Source organism: Ovis canadensis, chromosome 20, assembly GCF_042477335.2.
Source record: "Ovis canadensis isolate MfBH-ARS-UI-01 breed Bighorn chromosome 20, ARS-UI_OviCan_v2, whole genome shotgun sequence".
NCBI lineage: Eukaryota > Metazoa > Chordata > Mammalia > Artiodactyla > Bovidae > Ovis > Ovis canadensis.
The window spans coordinates 6,903,843-6,916,570 of NC_091264.1; positions in this window are offsets into that span (position 1 = coordinate 6,903,843).

Consider the following 12,728-nt stretch of genomic DNA (forward strand, 5'->3'; position numbering starts at 1 on the left):
GGGCTGTCCCACGTGCACACGTGGTGGGAGTCGATCCTCGGCTTGAAAGTCAAGGCAGTGCAGGGAAAACAGGTTCCTCTGGAATGGACTGACACATCTGGGGGACTCTTGGAATGGTGGCACGACCCTGGAGTTCCTCTCGCCTTTCCTGTGGAGAGCGCCTTCTCTTGAGATGCGACGGGAATACCGGGAATTCTTTCCCTACGAAACAGGGAAAGGATCCCTCATCTCGAGCTATGAGGCGGAAACGGGGCTCCCCTGTATGTGGGCGGGACCCCACGTGCTTCCTCTCGAGTGGAGACGGGTATGTCGGGGAACTTCTTGAGTTGCAGCAAGGGTGTGAAGGACCCTTTGGAAGTTCCAGTGGTTAGACGTGATTAGCCTCGAGAAGCCTCAGCGGAAATGGGCCTCATCTCGCCTGGAGGGCAAAACCTCCTGGATTTTCTCGAGTTGCGGCAGGTGCTCTCGACTTACGACGGGGACCTCAGGGACCCGCTCTGGTGGCCTCAGGAAAGGCCAGTCCCCATGCGAGTTCCTCGGGGGCCTCTCGGGATTCCTCTCCCGTCGATGCCGGGCCTAAGACCTTGTGTGGAGTCGGGGCCGGAACCTGAGGATTCCTCTTCAGTGCTGACATGGATCTTGGGGTACTTCTGGAGTCTCCCCAGGGGAGTCAGTCCTCGTCTCGAATGCGGGCATGCACTTGCGCTTTCCTCCAGAGCGGTAGCAGCAGTGTCACGGAGTCCGCCGCGTCGATCAATGGATCTCAGGTTTTCCCTCGAGTCTTTCCCACGAGGCTTTCCCACGAGGCTTTCCCACAGGGCTGTCCCACGTGCACACGTGGTGGGAGTCGATCCTCGGCTTGAACGTCAAGGCAGTGCAGGGAAAACAGGTTCCTCTGGAATGGACTGACACATCTGGGGGACTCTTGGAATGGTGGCACGACCCTGGAGTTCCTCTCGACTTTCCTGTGGAGAGCGCCTCCTCTTGAGATGCGACGGGAACGCCGGTTATTCTTTCCCTACGAAACAGGGAAAGGATCCCTCATCTCGAGCTAGGAGGCGGAAACGGGGCTCCCCTGGATGTGTGCGGGACCCCACGTGCTTCCTCTCGAGTGGAGACGGGTATGTCGGGGAACTTCTTGAGTTGCAGCAAGGGTGTGAAGGACCCTTTGGATGTTCCAGTGGTTAGATGTGATTGGCCTCGAGAAGCCTCAGCGGAAATGGGCCTCATCTCGCCTGGAGGGCAAAACCTCCTGGATTTTCTCGAGTTGCGGCAGGTGCTCTCGACTTACGACGGGGACCTCAGGGACCCGCTCTGGTGGCCTCAGGAAAGGCCAGTCCCCATGCGAGTTCCTCGGGGGCCTCTCGGGATTCCTCTCCCGTCGATGCCGGGGCCTAAGACCTTGTGTGGAGTCGGGGCCGGAACCTGAGGATTCCTCTCCAGTGCTGACATGGATCTTGGGGTACTTCTGGAGTCTCCCCAGGGGAGTCAGTCCTCGTCTCGAATGCGGGCATGCACTTGCGCTTTCCTCCAGAGCGGTAGCAGCAGTGTCACGCAGTCCGCCGCGTGGATCAAAGGATCTATGGTTTTCCCTCGAGTCTTTCCCACGAGGCTTTCCCACGAGGCTTTCCCACAGGGTTGTCCCACGTGCACACGTGGTGGGAGTCGATCCTCGGCTTGAACGTCAAGGCAGTGCAGGGAAAACAGGTTCCTCTGGAATGGACTGACACATCTGGGGGACTCTTGGAATGGTGTCTCGACCCTGGAGTTCCTCTCGCCTTTCCTGTGGAGAGCGCCTCCTCTTGAGATGCGACGGGAACGAAGGGAATTCTTTCCCTACGAAACAGGGAACGGATCCCTCATCTCGAGCTAGGAGGCGGAAACGGGGCTCCCCTGGATGTGTGCGGGACCCCACGTGCTTCCTCTAGAGTGGAGACGGGTAGGTCGGGGACCTTCTTGTGTTGCAGCAAGGGTGTGAAGGACCCTTTGGAAGTTCCAGTGGTTAGATGTGATTGGCCTCGAGAAGCCTCAGCGGAAATGGGCCTCATCTCGCCTGGAGGGCAAAACCTCCTGGATTTTCTCAAGTTGCGGCAGGTGCTCTCGACTTACGACGAGGACCTCAGGGACCCGCTCTGGTGGCCTCAGGAAAGGCCAGTCCCCATGCGAGTTCCTCTGGGGATTCCTCTCCCGTCGATGCCGGGGCCTAAGACCTTGTGTGGAGTCGGGGCCGGAACCTGAGGATTCCTCTCCAGTGCTGACATGGATCTTGGGGTATTTCTGGAGTCTCCCCAGGGGAGTCAGTCCTCGTCTCGAATGCGGGCATGCACTTGCGCTTTCCTCCAGAGCGGGAGCAGCAGTGTCACGCAGTCCGCCGCATGGATCAAAGGATCTATGGTTTTCCCTCGAGTCTTTCCCACGAGGCTTTCCCACGAGGCTTTCCCACAGGGCTGTCCCACGTGCACACGTGGTGGGAGTCGATCCTCGGCTTGAACGTCAAGGCAGTGCAGTGAAAACAGGTTCCTCTGGAATGGACTGACACATCTGGGGGACTCTTGGAATGGTGGCACGACCCTGGAGTTCCTCTCGCCTTTCCTGTGGAGAGCGCCTCCTCTTGAGATGCGACGGGAATGCCGGGAATTCTTTCCCTACGAAACAGGGAAAGGATCCCTCATCTCGAGCTATGAGGCGGAAACGGGGCTCCCCTGTATGTGGGCGGGACCCCACGTGCTTCCTCTCGAGTGGAGACGGGTATGTCGGGGAACTTCTTGAGTTGCAGCAAGGGTGTGAAGGACCCTTTGGAAGTTCCAGTGGTTAGACGTGATTAGCCTCGAGAAGCCTCAGCGGAAATGGGCCTCATCTCGCCTGGAGGGCAAAACCTCCTGGATTTTCTCGAGTTGCGGCAGGTGCTCTCGACTTACGACGGGGACCTCAGGGACCCGCTCTGGTGCCTCAGGAAAGGCCAGTCCCCATGCGAGTTCCTTGGGGGCCTCTCGGGATTCCTCTCCCGTCGATGCCGGGCCTAAGACCTTGTGTGGAGTCGGGGCCGGAACCTGAGGATTCCTCTTCAGTGCTGACATGGATCTTGGGGTACTTCTGGAGTCTCCCCAGGGGAGTCAGTCCTCGTCTCGAATGCGGGCATGCACTTGCGCTTTCCTCCAGAGCGGTAGCAGCAGTGTCACGGAGTCCGCCGCGTCGATCAAAGGATCTCAGGTTTTCCCTCGAGTCTTTCCCACGAGGCTTTCCCACGAGGCTTTCCCACAGGGCTGTCCCACGTGCACACGTGGTGGGAGTCGATCCTCGGCTTGAACGTCAAGGCAGTGCAGGGAAAACAGGTTCCTCTGGAATGGACTGACACATCTGGGGGACTCTTGGAATGGTGGCACGACCCTGGAGTTCCTCTCGACTTTCCTGTGGAGAGCGCCTCCTCTTGAGATGCGACGGGAACGCCGGTTATTCTTTCCCTACGAAACAGGGAAAGGATCCCTCATCTCGAGCTAGGAGGCGGAAACGGGGCTCCCCTGGATGTGTGCGGGACCCCACGTGCTTCCTCTCGAGTGGAGACGGGTATGTCGGGGAACTTCTTGAGTTGCAGCAAGGGTGTGAAGGACCCTTGGGAAGTTCCAGTGGTTAGATGTGATTGGCCTCGAGAAGCCTCAGCGGAAATGGGCCTCATCTCGCCTGGAGGGCAAAACCTCCTGGATTTTCTCGAGTTGCGGCAGGTGCTCTCGACTTACGACGGGGACCTCAGGGAACCGCTCTGGTGGCCTCAGGAAAGGCCAGTCCCCATGCGAGTTCCTCGGGGGCCTCTCGGGATTCCTCTCCCGGTGATGCCGGGGCCTAAGACCTTGTGTGGAGTCGGGGCCGGAACCTGAGGATTCCTCTCCAGTGCTGACATTGATCTTGGGGTATTTCTGGAGTCTCCCCAGGAGGGTCAGTCCTCGTCTCGAATGCGGGCATGCACTTGCGCTTTCCTCCAGAGCGGTAGCAGCAGTGTCACGCAGTCCGCCGCGTGGATCAAAGGATCTATGGTTTTCCCTCGAGTCTTTCCCACGAGGCTTTCCCACGAGGCTTTCCCACAGGGCTGTCCCACGTGCACACGTGGTGGGAGTCGACCCTCGGCTTGAACGTCAAGGCAGTGCAGGGAAAACAGGTTCCTCTGGAATGGACTGACACATCTGGGGGACTCTTGGAATGGTGTCACGACCCTGGAGTTCCTCTCGACTTTCCTGTGGAGAGCGTCTCCTCTTGAGATGCGACGGGAATGCCGGGAATTCTTTCCCTACGAAACAGGGAAAGGATCCCTCATCTCGAGCAAGTGGGCGGAAACGGAGCTCCCCTGGATGTGTGCGGGACACCACGTGCTTCCTCTCGAGTGGAGACGGGTATGTCGGGGAACTTCTTGAGTTGCAGCAATGGTGTGAAGGACCCTTTGGAAGTTCCAGTGGTTAGATGTGATTAGCCTCGAGAAGCCTCAGCGGAAATGGGCCTCATCTCGCCTGGAGGTGAAAACCTCCTGGATTTTCTCGAGTTGCGACAGGTGCTCTCGACTTACGACGGGCACCTCAGGGAACCGCTCTGGTGGCCTCAGGAAAGGCCAGTCCCCATGCGAGTTCCACGGGGGCCTCTCGGGATTCCTCTCCCGTCGATGCCGGGGCCAAAGACCTTGTGTGGAGTCGGGGCCGGGACCTGAGGATTCCTTTCCAGTGCTGACATGGATCTTGGGGTACTTCTGGAGTCTCCCCTGGGGAGTCAGTCCTCGTCTCGAATGCGGGCATGCACTTGCGCTTTCCTCCAGAGCGGTAGCAGCAGTGTCACGCAGTCCGCCGCGTGCATCAAAGGATCTATGGTTTTCCCTCGAGTCTTTCCCACGAGGCTTTCCCACGAGGCTTTCCACAGGGCTGTCCCACGTGCACACGTGGTGGGACTCGATCCTCGGCCTGAACGTCAGGCAGTGCAGGGAAAACAGGTTCCTCTGGAATGGACTGACATATCTGGGGGACTATTTGAATGGTGGCACGACGCTGGAGTCCTCTCGCCTTTCCTGTGGAGACCGCCTCCTCTTGAGATGCGATGGGAACGCCGGGAATTCTTTCCCTACGAAAAAGGGAAAGGATCCCTCATCTCGAGCTAGGAGGCGGAAACGGGGCTCCCCTGGATGTGTGCGGGACCCTCGTGCTTCCTCTCGAGTGGAGATGGGTATGTCGGGGAACTTCTTGAGTTGCAGCAAGGGTGTGAAGGACCCTTTGGAATTTCCAGTGGTTAGACGTGATTAGCCTCGAGAAGCCTCAGCGGAAATGGGCCTCATCTCGCCTGGAGGGCAAAACCTCCTGGATTTTCTCGAGTTGCGGCAGGTGCTCTCGACTTACGACGGGGACCTCACGGACCCTCTCTGGTGGCCTCAGGAAAGGCCAGTCCCCATGCGAGTTCCTCGGGGGCCTCTCGGGATTCCTCTCCCGTCGATGCCGGGGCCTAAGACCTTGTGTGGAGTCGGGGCCGGAACCTGAGGATTCCTCTCCAGTGCTGACATGGATCTTGGGGTACTTCTGGAGTCTTCCTAGGGGAGTCAGTCCTCGTCTCGAATGCGGGCATGCACTTGTGCTTTCCTCCAGAGCGGTAGCAGCAGTGTCACGCAGTGCGCCGCGTGGATCAAAGGATCTATGGTTTTCCCTCGTGTCTTTCCCACGAGGCTTTCCCCCGAGACTTTCTCAAAGGGCTGTCCCACGTGCACACGTGGTGGGAGTGGATCCTCGGCTTGAACGTCAAGGCAGTGCAGGGAAAACAGGTTCCTCTGGAATGGACTGACACATCTGGGGGACTCTTGGAATGGTGGCACGACCCTGGAGTTCCTCTCGCCTTTCCTGTGGAGTGCGCCTCCTCTTGAGATGCGACGGGAACGCCGGTAATTCTTTCCCTACGAAACAGGGAAAGGATCCCTCATCTCGAGCTTAGAGGCGGAAATTGGGCTCCCCTGGATGTGTGCGGGACACCACGTGCTTGCTATCGAGTGGAGACGGGTATGTCGGGGAACTTCTTGAGTTGCAGCAAGGGTGTGAAGGACCCTTTGGAAGTTCCAGTGGTTAGATGTGATTGGCCTCGAGAAGCCTCAGCGGAAATGGGCCTCATTCCGCCTGGAGGTGAAAACCTCCTGGATTTTCTCGAGTTGCGGCAGGTGCTCTCGACTTACGACGGGGACCTCAGGGAACCGCTCTGGTGGCCTCAGGAAAGGCCAGTCCCCATGCGAGTTCCTCGGGGGCCTCTCGGGATTCCTCTCCCTTCGATGCCGGGGCCTAAGACCTTGTGTGGAGTCGGGGCCGGAACCTGAGGATTCCTCTCCAGTGCTGACATGGATCTTGGGGTACTTCTGGAGTCTCCCCAGGGGAGTCAGTCCTCGTCTCGAATGCGGGCATGCACTTGCGCTTTCCTCCAGAGCGGTAGCAGCAGTGTCACGCACTCCGCCGCGTGGATCAAAGGATGTATGGTTTTCCCTCGAGTCTTTCCCACGAGGCTTTCCCACGAGGCTTTCCCACAGGGCTGTCCCACGTACACAAGTGGTGGGAGTCGATCCTCGGCTTGAACGTCAAGGCAGTGCAGGGAAAACAGGTTCCTCTGGAATGGACTGACACATCTGGGGGACTCTTGGAATGGTGGCACGACCCTGGAGTTCCTCTCCCCTTTCCTGTGGAGAGCGCCTCCTCTTGAGATGCGACGGGAACGCCGGGAATTCTTTCCCTACGAAACAGGGAAAGGATCCCTCATCTCGAGCTAGGAGGCGGAAACGGGGCTCCCCTGGATGTGTGCGGGACCCCACGTGCTTCCTCTCGAGTGGAGACGGGTATGTCGGGGAACTTCTTGAGTTGCAGCAATGGTGTGAAGGACCCTTTGCAAGTTCCAGTGGTTAGATGTGATTGGCCTCGAGAAGCCTCAGCGGAAATGGGCCTCATCTCGCCTGGAGGGCAAAACCTCCTGGATTTTCTCGAGTTGCGGCAGGTGCTCTCGACTTACGACGGGGACCTCAGGGAACCGCTCTGGTGGCCTCAGGAAAGGCCAGTCCCCATGCGAGTACCTCGGGGGCCTCTCGGGATTCCTCTCCCGTCGATGCCGGGGCCTAAGACCTTGTGTGGAGTCGGGGCCGGAACCTGAGGATTCCTCTCCAGTGCTGACATGGATCTTGGGGTACTTCTGGAGTCTCCCCAGGGGAGTCAGTCCTCGTCTCGAATGCGGGCATGCACTTGCGCTTTCCTCCAGAGCGGTAGCAGCAGTGTCACGCAGTCCGCCGCGTGGATCAAAGGATCTATGGTTTTCCCTCGAGTCTTTCCCACGAGGCTTTCCCACGAGGCTTTCCCACAGGGCTGTCCCACGTGCACACGTGGTGGGAGTCGATCCTCGGCTTGAACGTCAAGGCAGTGCAGGGAAAACAGGTTCCTCTGGAATGGACTGACACATCTGGGGGACTCTTGGAATGGTGGCACGACCCTGGAGTTCCTCTCGCCTTTCCTGTGGAGAGCGCCTCCTCTTGAGATGCGACGGGAACGCCGGGAATTCTTTCCCTACGAAACAGGGAAAGGATCCCTCATCTCGAGTTAGGAGGCGGAATCGGGGCTCCCTTGGATGTGTGCGGGACCCCACGTGCTTCCTCTCGAGTGAAGACGGGTATGTCGGGGAACTTCTTGAGTTGCAGCAAGGGTGTGAAGGTCCCTTTGGAAGTTCCAGTGGTTAGACGTGATTAGCCTCGAGAAGCCTCAGCGGAAATGGGCCTCATCTCGCCTGGAGGGCAAAACCTCCTGGATTTTCTCAAGTTGCGGCAGGTGCTCTCGACTTACGACGGGGACCTCAGGGACCCGCTCTGGTGGCCTCAGGAAAGGCCAGTCCCCATGCGAGTTCCTCGGGGGCCTCTCGGGATTGCTCTCCCTTCGATGCCGGGGCCTAAGACCTTGTGTGGAGTCGGGGCCGGAACCTGAGGATTCCTCTCCAGTGCTGACATGGATCTTGGGGTACTTCTGGAGTCTCCCCAGGGGAGTCAGTCCTCGTCTTGAATGCGGGCATGCACTTGCGCTTTCCTCCAGAGCGGTAGCAGCAGTGTCACGCAGTCCGCCGCGTGGATCAAAGGATCTATGGTTTTCCCTCTAGACTTTCCCACGAGGCTTTCCCACGAGGCTTTCCCACAGGGCTGTCCCACGTGCACACGTGGTGGGAGTCGATCCTCGGCTTGAAAGTCAAGGCAGTGCAGGGAAAACAGGTTCCTCTGGAATGGACTGACACATCTGGGGGACTCTTGGAATGGTGTCACGACCCTGGAGTTCCTCTCGCCTTTCCTGTGGAGAGCGCCTCCTCTTGAGATGCGACGGGAACGCCGGGAATTCTTTCCCTACGAAACAGGGAAAGGATCCCTCATCTCGAGCTAGGAGGCGGAAACGGGGCTCCCCTGGATGTGTGCGGGACCCCACGTGCCTCCTCTCGAGTGGAGACGGGTATGTCGGGGAACTTCCTGAGTTGCAGCAATGGTGTGAAGGACCCTTTGGAAGTTCCAGTGGTTAGATGTGATTGGCCTCGAGAAGCCTCAGCGGAAATGGGCCTCATCTCGCCTGGAGGGCAAAACCTCCTGGATTTTCTCGAGTTGCGGCAGGTGCTATCGACTTACGACGGGGACTTCAGGGACCCGCTCTGGTGGCCTCAGGAAAGGCCAGTCCCCATGCGAGTTCCTCGGGGGCCTCTCGGGATTCCTCTCCCGTCGATGCCGGGGCCTAAGACCTTGTGTGGAGTCGGGGCCGGAACCTGAGGATTCCTCTCCAGTGCTGACATGGATCTTGTGGTACTTCTGGAGTCTCCCCAGGGGAGTCAGTCCTCGTCTCGAATGCGGGCATGCACTTGCGCTTTCCTCCAGAGCGGTAGCAGCTGTGTCACGCAGTCCGCCGCGTGGATCAAAGGATCTATGGTTTTCCCTCGAGTCTTTCCCACGAGGCTTTCCCACGAGGCTTTCCCACAGGGCTGTCCCACGTGCACAAGTGGTGGGAGTCGATCCTCGGCTTGAACGTCAAGGCAGTGCAGGGAAAACAGGTTCCTCTGGAATGGACTGACATATCTGGGGGACTCTTGGAATGGTGTCACGACCCTGGAGTTCCTCTCGCCTTTCCTGTGGAGAGCGCCTCCTCTTGAGATGCGACGGGAACGCCGGGAATTCTTTCCCTACGAAACAGGGAAAGGATCCCTCATCTCGAGCTAGGAGGCGGAAACGGGGCTCCCCTGGATGTGTGCGGGACCCACGTGCTTCCTCTCGAGTGGAGACGGGTATGTCGGGGAACTTCTTGAGTTGCAGCAAGGGTGTGAAGGACCCTTTGGAAGTTCCAGTGGTTACACGTGATTAGCCTCGAGAAGCCTCAGCGGAAATGGGCCTCATCTCGCCTGAAGGGCAAAACCTCCTGGATTTTCTCGAGTTGCGGCAGGTGCTCTCGACTTACGACGGGGACCTCAGGGAACCGCTCTGGTGGCCTCAGGAAAGGCCAGTCCCCATGCGAGTTCCTCGGGGGCCTCTCGGGATTCCTCTCCCGTCGATGCCGGGGCCTAAGACCTTGTGTGGAGTCGGGGCCGGAAACTGAGGATTCCTCTCCAGTGCTGACATGGATCTTGGGGTACTTCTGGAGTCTCCCCAGGGGAGTCAGTCCTCGTCTCGAATGCGGGCATGCACTTGCGCTTTCCTCCAGAGCGGTAGCAGCAGTGTCACGCAGTCCGCTGCGTGGATCAAAGGATCTATGGTTTTCCCTCGAGTCTTTCCCACGAGGCTTTCCCACGAGGCTTTCCCACAGGGCTGTCCCACGTGCACACGTGGTGGGAGTCGATCCTCGGCTTGAACGTCAAGGCAGTGCAGGGAAAACAGGTTCCTCTGGAATGGACTGACACATCTGGGGGACTCTTGGAATGGTGTCACGACCCAGGAGTTCCTCTCGCCTTTCCTGTGGAGAGCGCCTCCTCTTGAGATGCGACGGGAAACCGGGAATTCTTTCCCTACGAAACAGGGAAAGGATCCCTCATCTCGAGCTAGGAGGCGGAAACGGGGCTCCCCTGGATGTGTGCGGGACACCACGTGCTTCCTCTCGAGTGGAGACGGGTATGTCGGGGAACTTCTTGAGTTGCAGCAATGGTGTGAAGGACCCTTTGGAAGTTCCAGTGGTTAGATGTGATTGGCCTCGAGAAGCCTCAGCGGAAATGGGCCTCATCTCGCCTGGAGGGCAAAACCTCCTGGATTATCTCGATTTGCGACAGGTGCTCTCGACTTACGACGGGGACCTCAGGGACCCGCTCTGGTGGCCTCAGGAAAGGCCAGTCCCCATGCGAGTTCCTCGGGGGCCTCTCGGGATTCCTCTCCCGTCGATGCCGGGGCCTAAGACCTTGTGTGGAGTCGGGGCCGGAACCTGAGGATTCCTCTCCAGTGCTGACATGGATCTTGGGGTACTTCTGGAGTCTCCCCAGGGGAGTCAGTCCTCGTCTCGAATGCGGGCATGCACTTGCGCTTTCCTCCAGAGCGGTAGCAGCAGTGTCACGCAGTCCGCCACGTGGATCAAAGGATCTATGGTTTTCCCTCGAGTCTTTCCCACGAGGCTTTCCCACGAGGCTTTCCCACAGGGCTGTCCCACGTGCACACGTGGTGGGAGTCGATCCTCGGCTCGAACGTCAAGGCAGTGCAGGGAAATCAGGTTCCTCTGGAATGGACTGACACATCTGGGGGACTCTTGGAATGGTGTCACGACCCTGGAGTTCCTCTCGCCTTTCCTGTGGAGAGCGCCTCCTCTTGAGATGCGACGGGAACGCCGGGAATTCTTTCCTTACGAAACAGGGAAAGGATCCCTCATCTCGAGCTAGGAGGCGGAAACGGGGCTCCCCTGGATGTGTGCGGGACCCCACGTGCTTCCTCTCGAGTGGAGACGGGTATGTCGGGGAACTTCTTGAGTTGCAGCAATGGTGTGAAGGACCCTTTGGAAGTTCCAGTGGTTAGATGTGATTGGCCTCGAGAAGCCTCAGCGGAAATGGGCCTCATCTCGCCTGGAGGGCAAAACCTCCTGGATTTTCTCGAGTTGCGGCAGGTGCTCTCGACTTACGACGGGGACCTCAGGGACCCGCTCTGGTGGCCTCAGGAAAGGCCAGTACCCATGCGAGTTCCTCGGGGGCCTCTCGGGATTCCTCTCCCGTCGATGCCGGGGCCTAAGACCTTGTGTGGAGTCGGGGCCGGAACATGAGGATTCCTCTCCAGTGCTGACATGGATCTTGGGGTACTTCTGGAGTCTCCCCAGGGGAGTCAGTCCTCGTCTCGAATGCGGGCATGCACTTGCGCTTTCCTCCAGAGCGGTAGCAGCAGTGTCACGCAGTCCGCCGCGTGGATCAAAGGATCTATGGTTTTCCCTCGAGTCTTTCCCACGAGGCTTTCCCACGAGGCTTTCCCACAGGGCTGTCCCACGTGCACACGTGGTGGGAGTCGATCCTCGGCTTGAACGTCAAGGCAGTGCAGGGAAATCAGGTTCCTCTGGAATGGACTGACACATCTGGGGGACTCTTGGAATGGTGTCACGACCCTGGAGTTCCTCTCGCCTTTCCTGTGGAGAGCGCCTCCTCTTGAGATGCGACGGGAACGCCGGGAATTCTTTCCCTACGAAACAGGGAAAGGATCCCTCATCTCGAGCTAGGAGGCGGAAACGGGGCTCCCCTGGATGTGTGCGGGACCCACGTGCTTCCTCTAGAGTGGAGACGGGTATGTCGGGGAACTTCTTGAGTTGCAGCAAGGGTGTGAAGGACCCTTTGGAAGTTCCAGTGGTTAGACGTGATTAGCCTCGAGAAGCCTCAGCGGAAATGGGCCTCATCTCGCCTGGAGGGCAAAACCTCCTGGATTTTCTCGAGTTGCGGCAGGTGCTCTCGACTTACGACGGGGACCTCAGGGAACCGCTCTGGTGGCCTCAGGAAAGGCCAGTCCCCATGCGAGTTCCTCGGGGGCCTCTCGGGATTCCTCTCCCGTCGATGCCGGGGCCTAAGACCTTGTGTGGAGTCGGGGCCGGAAACTGAGGATTCCTCTCCAGTGCTGACATGGATCTTGGGGTACTTCTGGAGTCTCCCCAGGGGAGTCAGTCCTCGTCTCGAATGCGGGCATGCACTTGCGCTTTCCTCCAGAGCGGTAGCAGCAGTGTCACGCAGTCCGCTGCGTGGATCAAAGGATCTATGGTTTTCCCTCGAGTCTTTCCCACGAGGCTTTCCCACGAGGCTTTCCCACAGGGCTGTCCCACGTGCACACGTGGTGGGAGTCGATCCTCGGCTTGAACGTCAAGGCAGTGCAGGGAAAACAGGTTCCTCTGGAATGGACTGACACATCTGGGGGACTCTTGGAATGGTGGCACGACCCTGGAGTTCCTCTCGCCTTTCCTGTGGAGAGCGCCTCCTCTTGAGATGCGACGGGAACGCCGGGAATTCTTTCCCTACGAAACAGGGAAAGGATCCCTCATCTCGAGCTAGGAGGCGGAAACGGGGCTCCCCTGGATGTGTGCGGGACCCCACGTGCTTCCTCTCGAGTGGAGACGGGTATGTCGGGGAACTTCTTGAGTTGCAGCAATGGTGTGAAGGACCCTTTGGAAGTTCCAGTGGTTAGATGTGATTGGCCTCGAGAAGCCTCAGCGGAAATGGGCCTCATCTCGCCTGGAGGGCAAAACCTCCTGGATTTTCTCGAGTTGCGGCAGGTGCTCTCGACTTACGAC